The sequence below is a fragment of the Pan troglodytes genome, chromosome 1 (genome assembly GCF_028858775.2).
Source record: "Pan troglodytes isolate AG18354 chromosome 1, NHGRI_mPanTro3-v2.0_pri, whole genome shotgun sequence".
Lineage (NCBI taxonomy): Eukaryota > Metazoa > Chordata > Mammalia > Primates > Hominidae > Pan > Pan troglodytes.
In genome coordinates, this window is record NC_072398.2 from 18,210,132 (window position 1) to 18,222,739 (window position 12,608).

The 12,608-nt window shown below is 40.6% G+C and overlaps 1 protein-coding gene across 13 annotated transcripts in view; it reads left to right on the forward strand.

The window, feature by feature from the left end:
• The window catches only part of TTC13 (tetratricopeptide repeat domain 13), a 72,744-nt gene that overhangs the window by 745 nt on the left and 59,391 nt on the right, over positions 1-12,608 (forward strand). The window lies entirely within an intron of this gene.

Sequence of the window (12,608 nt, forward strand, 5' to 3'; positions counted from 1 at the left end):
AGCAACCAGCCCGGCGGCTTGCGGAGCCCGCCCCCGGAGGGAGACGCCTGGCACATCTTAGGCCTGGAAATCAGGCTTCCTGACCTCCCGGGTTAATGTCTCGTATACAACAGTTCCTAAAAATTCGATCCCTGGAATGGAAAAAAAGAGCAAGCCCATCTTATCTGCTCGTTGACATCTTGCTTCCAGTTGTTTAAGATTAACCTGCGATCTGTCAGGTGTCTCCCAGAGGGAAAAAAGGCCCCTGCAGGCCTTGAGCCTGTGTGTCAGTGCCGTGTGTATATTGGAGCTACGCCAGCTCATTCATTAAGAATGGGCGCTATTGGCTTCAGTTTAATAAATCATAGCAGATGCCTCTGGGACAAAATACATGTGTACATTTTTTTGTTTTGAAGTTCTGTCGTGGGTCTTTTTACCCATCAATCTCTTCCCTTTCTCTTTCCCCCTTCTCTGTGTGAGTTCCCTTATGGCTTGCTTTGGGAAGGGCCTGAGTCTACCAAACCCACTAGGAGATGGTTGCTTTTAAGACTTGGCAGTGGTTTTCTTCGGCGTTGTGTACCTGGGAAAACAATACCTTTTTTTTTTAGTTGAGATGAGACGTCAAGATTAGCACAATCTGATTTCCTTTTAGCACAGTCTGACTTCCTTGAGGAAGTGTCACTCACTGAGAGGTTTGTGACTTTTTTATTTTGCGGTAGGCCTTAGCTGGTAACGGCGTAAGTAACACGGCCAGCCTTGCACGGTGGAGAAAGAATGGCGTTTACTTACCTCTGTCACTTTCTGTATCTCTGAGCAAGTGAATTACCTGTCTTTGTAAAATGCCTCCTCTGTAAGTGGAAAACACTGTTCACCTAATTGTGGGGTTGTATTTTCCTCACGAGGGTGCTGTGAGGGAAATGAGAAGTAGCCGACATATATTGAGTGCTTGCTGTATGCCAGGTGCTGTTATAAGTGCTTTAGGTCTATGAGCCTGGTATATTAGTCTATGAGCCTGGTATATTAGCCTATCAGAAAAACAATAACCACCTCATTAGATGGTGGCTCATTTTCTGAGATGAACAAGCTGAAACATAGTGAAATTGTCATCTTCTTGAGATCCCACAGCTGCCAAAGGAGGAACCCATGTAGTCGGGCTCCAGACAAAACCTTTGTCTTAACCATTAAGTGATTGTAGGTAGGCAAACCACATCTGAAGTATTTAGTTGCATATGGTGCATGTTGGGTAAATTTCCCTTTCTCCTTTGCTCATGTGGTGCTCACTGGCTAAAGGAGCCCCAGCGTTTAGACAGTAGAAGGTATGTATCGATTAATATTATGATATATATTGGTATCATTGATGTTGGTGGCTTATTTGATTCTTTGGCATCAGGCTAACCACCAGTGTTTAAGAACCCTGTTCAAGCCAGCTCTGACTTGTATTACGATATTTCCCTGGAGGATGAACACTGTATCATGAAGCTGTAAACATTTATTTAGATGTTTCTACCTTGTTTTTCTCTCTCCCATGTAGTACTTATTTTTTCTAGCTTGGAATTTAAAATTTACTGTTGCAAATGAATGACCTGAGTCTTTCAGATCACCTCTCCTGGCTGTGTGAGTAGCTACCAACAGCTGCTAAAGTGGGGCAGCTGCCGCTGTGGTCACCCAAGAAGTCATTTCCAGAATCAACTACTTGGAGCTCCAGCTGTTTCCCTCAGCTTTCCTGGCTGCAGTATGCAACAAAAGCCAACTCTGTTGTTGTAGGGGCTACTGAAATACTTCTCATTTCTCCCTCTTCGCCCTGGACAACTATGTAGAAGCTGGACCCTATGAAACCTGCTTCATTTCTTCTCTGTCCTAGGATGTGGGGATGAATTCGGGATTTACAACTAACCGTGCCATAGCCTGAGGGGCAGCTGATGCTCTGTATCCGGAGACCCATTTGAGCAACATTAGGGTCTAGACAAATGTCAGGATCCAAAACTAGTCAGTTCTTCAGAATCATACAGACTTGGCTTTACTAAGCATTGATCATGCCATCATCTCTTGCTTGCCTGTCCAGCCACAAACCTGTTCATATCAATCCAGCACATATACTGAGGACAAACACAGCAGCACAACCACTTTTCAGAATCTTTCCCACAGCTTTCAGGTTCAAATGGCTGAGCTGATGCCTGCTTGGGTCTAAATTTAAATCTGCATACCTTCTTACAAGCAGTATATGTATTCCCTTGAGACAGAACCGCCAGTGATTGTACATACAAGGACAGTGGCTGTGGGAGCCCACCAATCCAAAGACAACACACTAGCAATGGCTGGCCCAGCTATGCACACCACCGTCACATGGAATCCATGTCCCAGGGAACAGCCTAATGCTCAGTGGGCTGAGCCCCACCCAGATCTACTGCAGAAGTGACAGGCATGGATGCCCCTCTGGTGCCATATGTCTCAGCCTGAGCTTTGCATGTTTCCTGATCCCCACTTAATATTTTCTACTCCACATTTTTACATTTTACCTTTTTGATATTTTATTTATTTTTACCTTTTTACTTGAAAAGCATATAACCACAAACTTGTCTTCTCTCTTTGTTTACTTGTAGAGAAAAAATATTATTTTAAAAAAATGAACACTGTATTGTACATATTTTAAAAATAAAAGTAAATTTCCTGTTGCCAAAGCCCTATCTTTAATTTGTAACTGTCGGAGGAAATGATGAACAGAAGTATTTTTCCAATTCTTTCCTCACTTTTTTAGTTATATTATCATAAACACTCTGCAATCTTTTTTAATCCTTTTGATACTGAAATAGGTGCTGTTGTTTTTTCTATTTTTTGAGAGACAGGGTCTTGCTCTGTTGCCCAGGAGGTAGTTCATTGGTGCTGTCATAGCTCACTGCAGCCTTAAATTCCTGGTTTGAAGCCATCGTCCTGCCTCAGCTTCCCAAGTAGCTAGGACCACAGACGTGTGCCACCATGACCAGCTATTTTTTTTTTTTTTTTCTGTAGAGACAAGGTCTGGCTATGTTGCCCAGGCTGGTCAAACTCCTGGACTCAAGCAGTACTTCCACCTCAGCCTCCCAAAGTGTTGGGATTACAGACGTGAGCCACCGTGCCTGGCCAATGCTGTTTTTAATCCCCATTTTACAAACTGAGGCAGAGAAGTTAAGGTTACACAGTAAAGAGTAGAGCCAGGATTTGAACCTGACCTGACCATTTGTGTGTTATCTTCAGTAATTGTTGCATATTAGTATAATTTCTTACTAATATTAATGATGAAGTCCTATACCTTCAAGTTTTGTTGAAAGTTATATTCTTAAATCACTATTAGAATTTTGTCTTTGACTACAAATACAAGGATGCTTCACTGAACCTAGTGTTTTGAACTGCAGGACTAGAATGGGTCTGTTCTTTCATTGAAAAACTATTTGTATACCTGCTAGATGCTACTTAGTATTTTAGACCCTGGTGATGCAGCACAGCTGACTGAGTTCCTAGTGTGGATCCTGTGTCTTGGTGAGGGAAGAAATAAGTACAGTTACATACCATTTAACAACAGGATATGTTTTGAGAAATGTGTCGTTAGGCGATTTCATCATGGTGCAAACATCAAAGAGTGTACTTAGACCTAGATGGAATAGCCCATTACACACCTTGGTTGTATGGTATAGCCTATTGCTTCTAGGCTACAGACCTGTAGCATGTTACTGTACTCAATACTGTAGGCAGTTGTAACATAGTGACAAGTGTTTGTGTATCTAAATACAGAAAATGTACAGTGAAAATATGTTATTACCGTCTGATGGGACCATTCTCACACATACGTGGTCCATCATTGGCCGAATCATTATGTGGCGCATGACTCTCTATAGTAGGGCCCAGTAATACATGCCTTGAAAATAAAGCAGTGTGAGAGGATAAAGAGCAGTGTGTAGGTGCTACTTTAAGAGGTGGCCCGGGATGGCTTCTGGTAAGGAGACATTTGAGCTGAGACTTAGATAGAGTGAGATTTGGAGAGATCTTAGAAATATCTTAATTTAACACTCTATAGATCTGCTACATTAAGGTCTTGTGAAATTTGTAACTTGTTCATTGATTTAAAAATTCAGGTTCTCTGCTCTTCTTTTTTTTTTTTTTTTTTTGAGATGGAGTATCGCCCTGTCACCCAGGCTGGAGTGCAATGGCGTGATCTCGGCTCACTGCAACCTCCGCCTCCCAGGTTCAAGCGATTCTCCTGCCTCAGCCTCCCAAGTAGCTGGAATTACAGTCGCCTGCCACCAAGCCTGACTAATTTTTTGTATTTTTAGTAGAGACGGGGGTTTCACCATGTTGGCCAGGCTGGTCTCGAACTCCTGACCTCGTGATCTGCCCACCTCAGCGTCCCAAAGTGCTGGAATTACAGGCGTGAGCCACCACGCCCGGCCCCTCTGCTCTTCTTACCAAAGCTAAACTGCATCTCTTTCAAATAATGTATTAAATTATATCTTTATACTCTTTACAGACAGTATAAGGTGTATTTTATGGTTCAAGCATATGCATTTCTAGAAGTTGTTTTAAAAATACTTTTGTTTTCTCCTCTTGCCTTGAAAATGTAGTAGTAACAAGAACAGTGAGTTTGTGTGAATCTTTTTTTCCAATGCCTTCAGCCTTTTTTCACTGCTCTTGAGTGATGCAGCCCTGTACTTGATGTCTTAATTTTCATTAATTTGTTGAAATCAATGAACCCAGAATTGCATTTATTCTATTTTCCCACAGTTCTTTATGGGAAAAGGCATTTAGAATCTGTTTGTCCAGTTTGGGAATTGTGAACTGCCAGAAAAATAAGGAAGTAGCTATGAACCTAGCTCTGTGTTTTTGACAAAATTGGTAACACTGAGATTGTCCATGTATATGGTAGCTTTCTTAATTAAGGAATTGGCCATTTAAATACATGAAGTCAGTCTTTTTGCTCACAGCACATAGATCACTGCTATGCCTAGAGGTGGTAGATAATCAACAGAAGGAAACTTATAATATGAGAGCTATTTCCTTTTTTGCTCTATGAGGAAGTTAAGAACCACATTTTGTGCTCAGTCATAGCAATTGTGGTAACCATTACTGTGAGTGTATCTGGTCAATCCTTTCATCTCCTGGCCCTGATTTTCTGTGTTTGTCATCATACATAGTTTCATGGCAGACCTCTTCATATCTTGTTTTTCAAGGCATTCCTGAGTAAATTTGCCAGTGCAAAGTCGCTGTGCTCAGAGACTGAGGCACAGAGTGATGAAGAGATTGTGATCTTGCCACATCCTGGCCCCTGTGGCATTGCCAGAGGGTGTTTCCCTTTTGCTCACTGAACAGCATCTTTCAGCAAATCCTCTGGTTTAGAAGTAGCATTTTATAGCATAAGCCCTATGACGATGGCAGCCTATGATTCGCTTTTTCACATATATCTGTTGTCATTAAGAATTACATCTACCTTTTAAAAGATCTACACACTGCTAAACCTGTTCAACTTCAGGTGATAAGGGTTAATTATTATTTTTTAATCTCTGGGTGGAGGCAAAAGTGGTGTGACTTGGGTTTTAGAACCTACCTGGAGCATGACTGTAGGAAAGTCAAGGCTCTTCGATGTGCACCACTCAATGTACAGACAGTTTAGCTTCACTGCACTCAATATATACTTGACTGACTTTTAAACCTTCTCCCTTTCACAATGAGTTGTTTTAAAGAGGTCATTTTGTTTGGGCTCATCTTATTTTGCAGATAGAATAAATACACGATTTATCAAAGCGGCAGAATTTTAATACTTTGGGTGAATGCTTTCCAGCATATTCCTTTTCTTATGTTTTGGTTTTACTTTTTTATCAAAATACAACATATATACAGGAAAGTGCATATGTCCTAAGTGTAGATAGCTCAATACATTTTCATAAGCTGAACAACTGATGTAATCAGAAAGAACCGAAATCAATAGCTGTCTGTTTTTAAGATTGCCGATAGTCTCATTCCATGCTAACCCTAGTTTCATTTGGGAAATGTTTTGTCTGATTTAGAGTCCAGCACCATGCAGTGGACTTACACTGCACATGTGCTGGCATTCTTTCCATAGACTCTCACTTAGGAATCAGTTGGTGCATCTCAGGACCACCTCTACACAAGAAGACCAGTTGTCTTCTCTTGCAAATCTTCCCTGCTGGTGTTTGCAATGTTCTCAGTGACTCTGTGTTCCCTTGTCACTAATCTTTTCATGTCAGTGCCTAGCTCTGTTTCAGCATTCCCTGTGGAGTTGATGTTGTCTGCCAGTATGTGTGGGCTTATGAGAAAGCTTTTAGCTCTTAAAGGTATGTGTCACTTTGAGCATCTTCAATCTAGTTTATAACCTTATGCTAAGTAACTGGCCTTTGTGGGGAAGGCCTGTTTTGTTGGTTAAGGCATCCTTCTTCTGTTCTGTTCCATGTAATTTGCTACTGTGCCTGTTTTTCCATCCTGTGCAGTGAATTCCTTTTCTTTTGATTCTTTACATGTGTTTATATTTGTATGTGGGTTAAGATACCTTTGATCCGATTACATTCAAGCTTTGTTAAAAAACAAAAAACAAAAAACTTCTGTCTCTTTAAGATGGCTTTTGTGGATCCTTAGTTCCTATGGATTAATTATATGTTTACTTTATAATTTAATAATCAGCAGGCAGTCTCTATTTTCAATTTGCTTTACGATAACACATCTCAGGTACCGATGAATATTTCATTTCATTAAATGAAGCATATAAATTCTTCAGAGCATTTTTCCTGTTATTACACTCTAAAAGGAATTTACCACTTGGGACCATATTTCGGGGCCATTGAGCAATGCAGTATATGATGTCAACTGTGGTTGTCTTTTTTTTTTTTTTTTTGAGATGGAGTCTTGCTCTGTTGCCCAGGCTGGAGTGCAGTGGTGCAATCTCGGCTCACTGCAAGCTCTGCCTCCTGGGTCCATGCCATTCTCCTGCCTCAGCCTCCCGAGTAGCTGGGACTACAGGCGCCCGCCACCACGCCCGGCTAATTTTTTTGTATTTTTAATAGAGACAGGGTTCCACCATGTTAGCCAGGATGGTCTCGATCTCCTGACCTCGTGATCCGCCTGCCTCGGCCTCCCAAAGTGCTGGCATTATAGGCGTGAGCCACCGCGCCTGGCCACCTGTGGTTGTCTTATAAGTGCAGAAATTGATAAAAGCAAAAGGCACTACAAGTTGATACCACATAGCCACCTGGCCTTCAGGTAGTTCTTTCAGCCACAAGAATTCTGTCTTCTCTTCGCAGGTTTACCCTATACCTGGGGTTAGGATTGTCAATAAATATCTGGCACTCTACTTTTAAGTTGTAGCTCATCCAAGGGAAAAGCCCAGTCATCCTTATTTTCAAGTAGCTCGGTGTGCTGTCTGTTATAACTAGGTGGTCGAGTGATAAGTGCTACCCAGCAGCTGTTGATTTCCTTATAAATTGGCCATGGGTTTGCCACTTATAAGCTTTCAGTCAATTTTCTCACACACATGGATGTGTGAGAAATACATGCTACTGCCAATGCCACCTTCTCTCCTTCCTTGGAGGTGACGACTGTCATCTTATTTGACCAAGAAGCAGTGAGAAAACAACTTCCTTGCTCCCCACCACCCCAGCTACTGGCCTGCCCGCAGATGGACTGGTAGATTTTGCCTTCTGTCCTGTTGTGGTGGATGAGTGGCCGGTGCCTCTGCCTAGTTCAGCTCTCTGTTCACTGGCTCTCATTTCCTCTTGTCTTCCGTCAGCATACAGATGGTCTTAATAAAACTACCATCCTGAAAATACAAGCAACTAAGATGACCACACACCCCTCCAGCCACTGCCCCATCCCTCTGCCTCCTTTTACAGCAGAATTCCTCAAAGGAGATGTTCATATGGACTGCCTCCACCACTCCACTCTCTCTTGGACCTTCTATGGTTAGCTTTTGTCCTCGTCAATGTGCTGAAACTGCTCTTCTTAAGGTCAGTTGTGTGTGAGGTTTAGGAGGAGAGGAAAGAAGTTTCAAGACACTGCTATACCTAAACTGTTCATTCATTACTAGGACCCAGCATTGGCAGAAGGAGTTGTGACAAATGTACCATGTTCTTCATTGCTGTGGCAAGACCCGGCTGTGCTATGTCTTTGTTTTGTGACCTTAAACATGTTCATTAACATTGAGTTTATTTCCCCATGTGTACAGTGGGCACAGTGTGCCTTGTATCTACCTTGGAGGATGGAGAATCAAAAGAAATGAGGTTTATGAAGGTATTTGGAAGCTGGGAAGTACTGTGAAGGCCAAGATAAGCTTAAAGAAAGTAGATAGAAAAATTTCACAAAAAAACACTGCGATTTTAGCCTATAAGCCTATACTAACATTGAACAATCCTTTTCTGTGCACAGGGCTTTATACCCTTTATTCTTTACAGTAGCCCTGTGAAGGTATCTGGGGGTGGTTATTTCTATTTTACAGATGAAGGAGCTGAGGCTAAGACGTACTAAAGGACTTGCTCTAAGTCAAACAGTCAGGGAAGCATCTAATCTGGGTTAGTCTGACTCCATAGCCCTGCCCTGAGCCACTGTTACATTGCCTTCAAACTAATTAATTAAGTTTGAAGTCAGAGAAATACTAGAATTAAATATAAGACCTAGTTCTTTGAAAATACTGCTTAAGATTAGACAGTTATCTAGCAAGCCTAATCAAGAAAAATGAGCAGAAACAAGTATTTGGCTTGAGGAATAAGCAAGTATAATAAATATGAAAATCATTATAATAACTGTGTCCAGCTTTATGGCCCAGATGTAGAACCTTTCAAAGAAATGGATAGTTCTTTTAACAAAAGATAAATTGCTAAGTTGATTCTCCCACTATCTCTTAAATACTCATCTTCACCAGGTCAACTCTTCTCTTATTAAACGTAAGCTTCTTAAGCTTTCTTTTTCTTTTCTTTTCTTTTTTTGAGATGGAGTGTCGCTTTGTCACCCAGGCTGGAGTGCAGTGGCGCAATCTCGGCTCACTGCAAGCTTCGCCTCCCGGGTTCACGCCATTCTCCTGCCTCAGCCTCTCGGATAGCTGGGACTACAGGCGCCTTCCACTGCACCCGGCTAGGTTTTTGTATTTTTAGTAGAGACGGGGTTTCACCGTGGTCTCGATCTCCTGACCTCGTGATCCGCCCGCCTCAGCCTCCCAAAGTGCTGGGATTACAGGCGTGAGCCACCGCACCCAGCCCCCTAAGCTTTCTTAGAGATTGTACTTACAGTCTCAGCTTATCATCCACCATAAGTTAATGATTATCAAATCATCACATCCATATCTGTAGTATTTACCTTTCTCTGGACTTTCTTAACTACATGCTAGAGAGCTTCCAGCGTAATCACTTGACTCAAACCCAAAGTTAGCTCTTGACTTCCCTCTAAAACCTCTCTTCCTCTTAAACTCCTTGTTTCCGTTGATGGCACCACTTCTTCCCTCATTGCACAAACTGGAAACCTGTGTCTTTTCCCTCTTTCTGTGCCTAATTCTTCCTCAAGGCCCTCTCCTTTTTACTTGCTGTATCCTTTAGACCGTCACCCTCTGTTTCAACCCGATGGCTGCTGCCTCCATTCAGACTTTGCTCATTTTAACTGGCCATGGCCTCCCACCTGCCCCCTGCTCTACTTGCCCCTTCTCTCCTTAGACACCTGTTAGTGATGTCACCTCCTGCTTAAACCCATCCTGCCTTCTTAGTTTAATGCTAAGAAGAAAGGGAATAAATGAACTAGATACTGAACTTGAGCTGCGAGAAGAGGTAATAAGGGAAATTAGAAGGCCTAATACAGCAAAGCTGGTATAAATGAATTAGAAACAAAGCAGCAGTGGAATTGAGAAATAGACCCGGGTTGTTTTTTTAAAAAAAGAATGATTAAGAAGTTCTGGAGGTCTGTTTCACATCAGTGTGCATATACCTAATACTACTGAACCATACAAACTAAAAATGGCTAAGGCGATTGCTTTTATGTGATGTGTTTTTTTTTTAACCACAATAAAACAAAAAGGCCCCCCCCCCACCACCATAGGAAAACAAATTCTTAAGTGATAAAAAAAAAGAAGAATAAAATAGATAAGCCTGATGAGGCGACTACAGAAAGAGGGAGCAGGTGCCAGTGTCAGTTGTGAATGAGAGGCATGCGCAGAGCTCCAGAGGCCATGAGAACTTAAGAGGCAACTGTGCAGAAATCTCTGCTAAGACATTAAACTCTGAAGCAGTGAAGAAATGTCCAGAGATGATGTAGAAGAACAAGATAGAATTCTGTGATGCGTTTTCACACAGTTTCTATAGTAATCAGCACTAACTTTACTTGTACGACGTAAGCAAGGAAGAAAACTAATGCTTTTCCTATCCAAGGAAATTTATACTATTTATGTACAGCTGGTTGGGCTGTAATTATTTATTATATTAAGTAGTTCTCCTTTAATATAATCATTTATGATAGTAAAGTAATTAAAGCCATAGTGAGTTAAATATTTTAAGATCGAAGAACAAATTTAACCTCCTGTTCCACACAACTATAGTTATAACTCTAGCAACTATTTTTCTATTGCAACCTTAGAAGATACATACATAGTTATAAAAATTTTAAGTAAAATATTAGCAAGCAATTAAAAGAATGATCTACCTCAATCAGAGTTTGTTTTAGAAGTACGCAGATGGTTCAACTTGAAAAAATTAAATTAATTTGTTAATAGGCCAAAGGAGAAAAATCATAGAAACATCTTAAATAAATTTCAAAAGTGCTTGATAAAGGTCAGCAAGCTCTCCTGATTTAAAGTTTCTGGTAAAAAAAAATAGAATAGGAAAATACTTCTTTTATATGGTGAAGTACATCAGTCTCAACCCATAGCTGACACAGAGCAGCTTTCCACTGGATGTTGATAAATGTTAGGTGAAAAAGTTTTATCATCAAAAGTTGATGAAATCTCAGTTATTAAATGAAGTATTAATGTCAGGAATAAGCAGGGGTGCCTGTTAATCAGTGGCGTTATTGAGCACTTTTTGGAAGTTTCATCTAGTATAATAAGATGCTAAATGAATATAAATATTTTAAAAGACCTTGATAAAATTACGTGCAGATAATACAGTTACCAGCTGACTAAATGGAGACATTAATAGGGCTGTAAAGAGTTCAGTAATGTGGGCAGATAAAATATTCAGCACTAGGCAGTTAGACAAAGGATTTACCATGTGCTGGTATTTCTGCCTGACTGCTCTCCCGGTGCCATAGCCTCCCATGGTGAAATCCATAATTTCCCTCAGGTCCCCATTCACTTATTCATGGCTAAGAGCACAGACTCCAGAACCAGACTGCCTAGGTTCAGATCCTCCCTCCACTGCTTTGCTAGAGGGTAGCGTCAGGATGATTACTGCAGGTTCCTCGGGCTCATTTTCCTCATCTTTGAAATGGGGATTCTAAGGTTGCCTGTACATGGTAACTATGTGTTAGCTGATGTTATTCACGTCCTCGGGAAACTGACCAGGCCATATCTTCTGACTGTGCTGTCATGTGTAGCTCTCACACTGTTGTTGGTTTATGTTTCTTTGTGTACTTTGATTGCTATCAGTTTTCCCACAGGGAACTATAATGTCTTTGTAGAAGAAGGGTCATTTCTGGTTTTGCTCAGTAGAGGCTAACGCAGTGATGGGAACATAGTAGATGCTCAACAAATATGTATTGAATCAATGGTTATCAACCCAATTTAAAAAATCACATGTAAATCCTATATAAAATTTATGAAGTTTCACATAGTTTAATAAAATATTTAAATAAAGAGATCAAATTTTATAAAGAAGTATTTCTTCTCCTATTAATCTACAATTTTAATGCCATCCTAACACAAATCATAGAGAGATTTTTTTTGTTTTGGAACTTAAAAAACTGACTGAAGTTTATCTGAAGAAAGAATGTTTATACAAATAGCCAAGAAAATTTTGGAATAAAATTGATAATGGCTTTGCTTTATATTAAAATGTATGTATTGTGAATCAAAATATCACCCTCTACCCCTATGTACAATTATTCTGTATCAATTTAAAATAATAAAAACCAAAAAACATTTATTTATTGTGAAGCTACAATAATTGAAACAATGTGATACTGAAATCAAAACAAACAGATCATTATAAGGGATTAGAAAGTGTGGAAACAAAAGTTTCTTATAGAAAACTAAAAATTTATTTTAAAAATATTAAATGAAAAGTGATATATAATCCTACCAAGTTTAAGTAATTAGGAGAAAATTTAAGTCAGGTGCAGTGATTCATGCCTGTAATCCCAGTACTTAGGGAGGTTGAGGCGAGAGGATTGCTTGAGCCCAGGTGTTCGAGACCATTCTGGGCAACACAGTGGGACCCTGTCTCCACAAAAAATAAAAATGAAAAATTAGCCAGGTGTGGTGGTGCATGCCTGTGTTCCCAGCTACTAGGGATGCTGAGGTCAATGCTGCAGTTAGCCGAGATCGTGCCACTGCACTCTAGTCTGGGTGTCAGAGTGAGCTATTGTAAACACTGCTGCAGCAAATATTGGATTGCAGATATCTCTTCCATATACTGATTTCCTGTCTTTTGGGTATGTACCCAGCAGTGGGATTGCTGGAT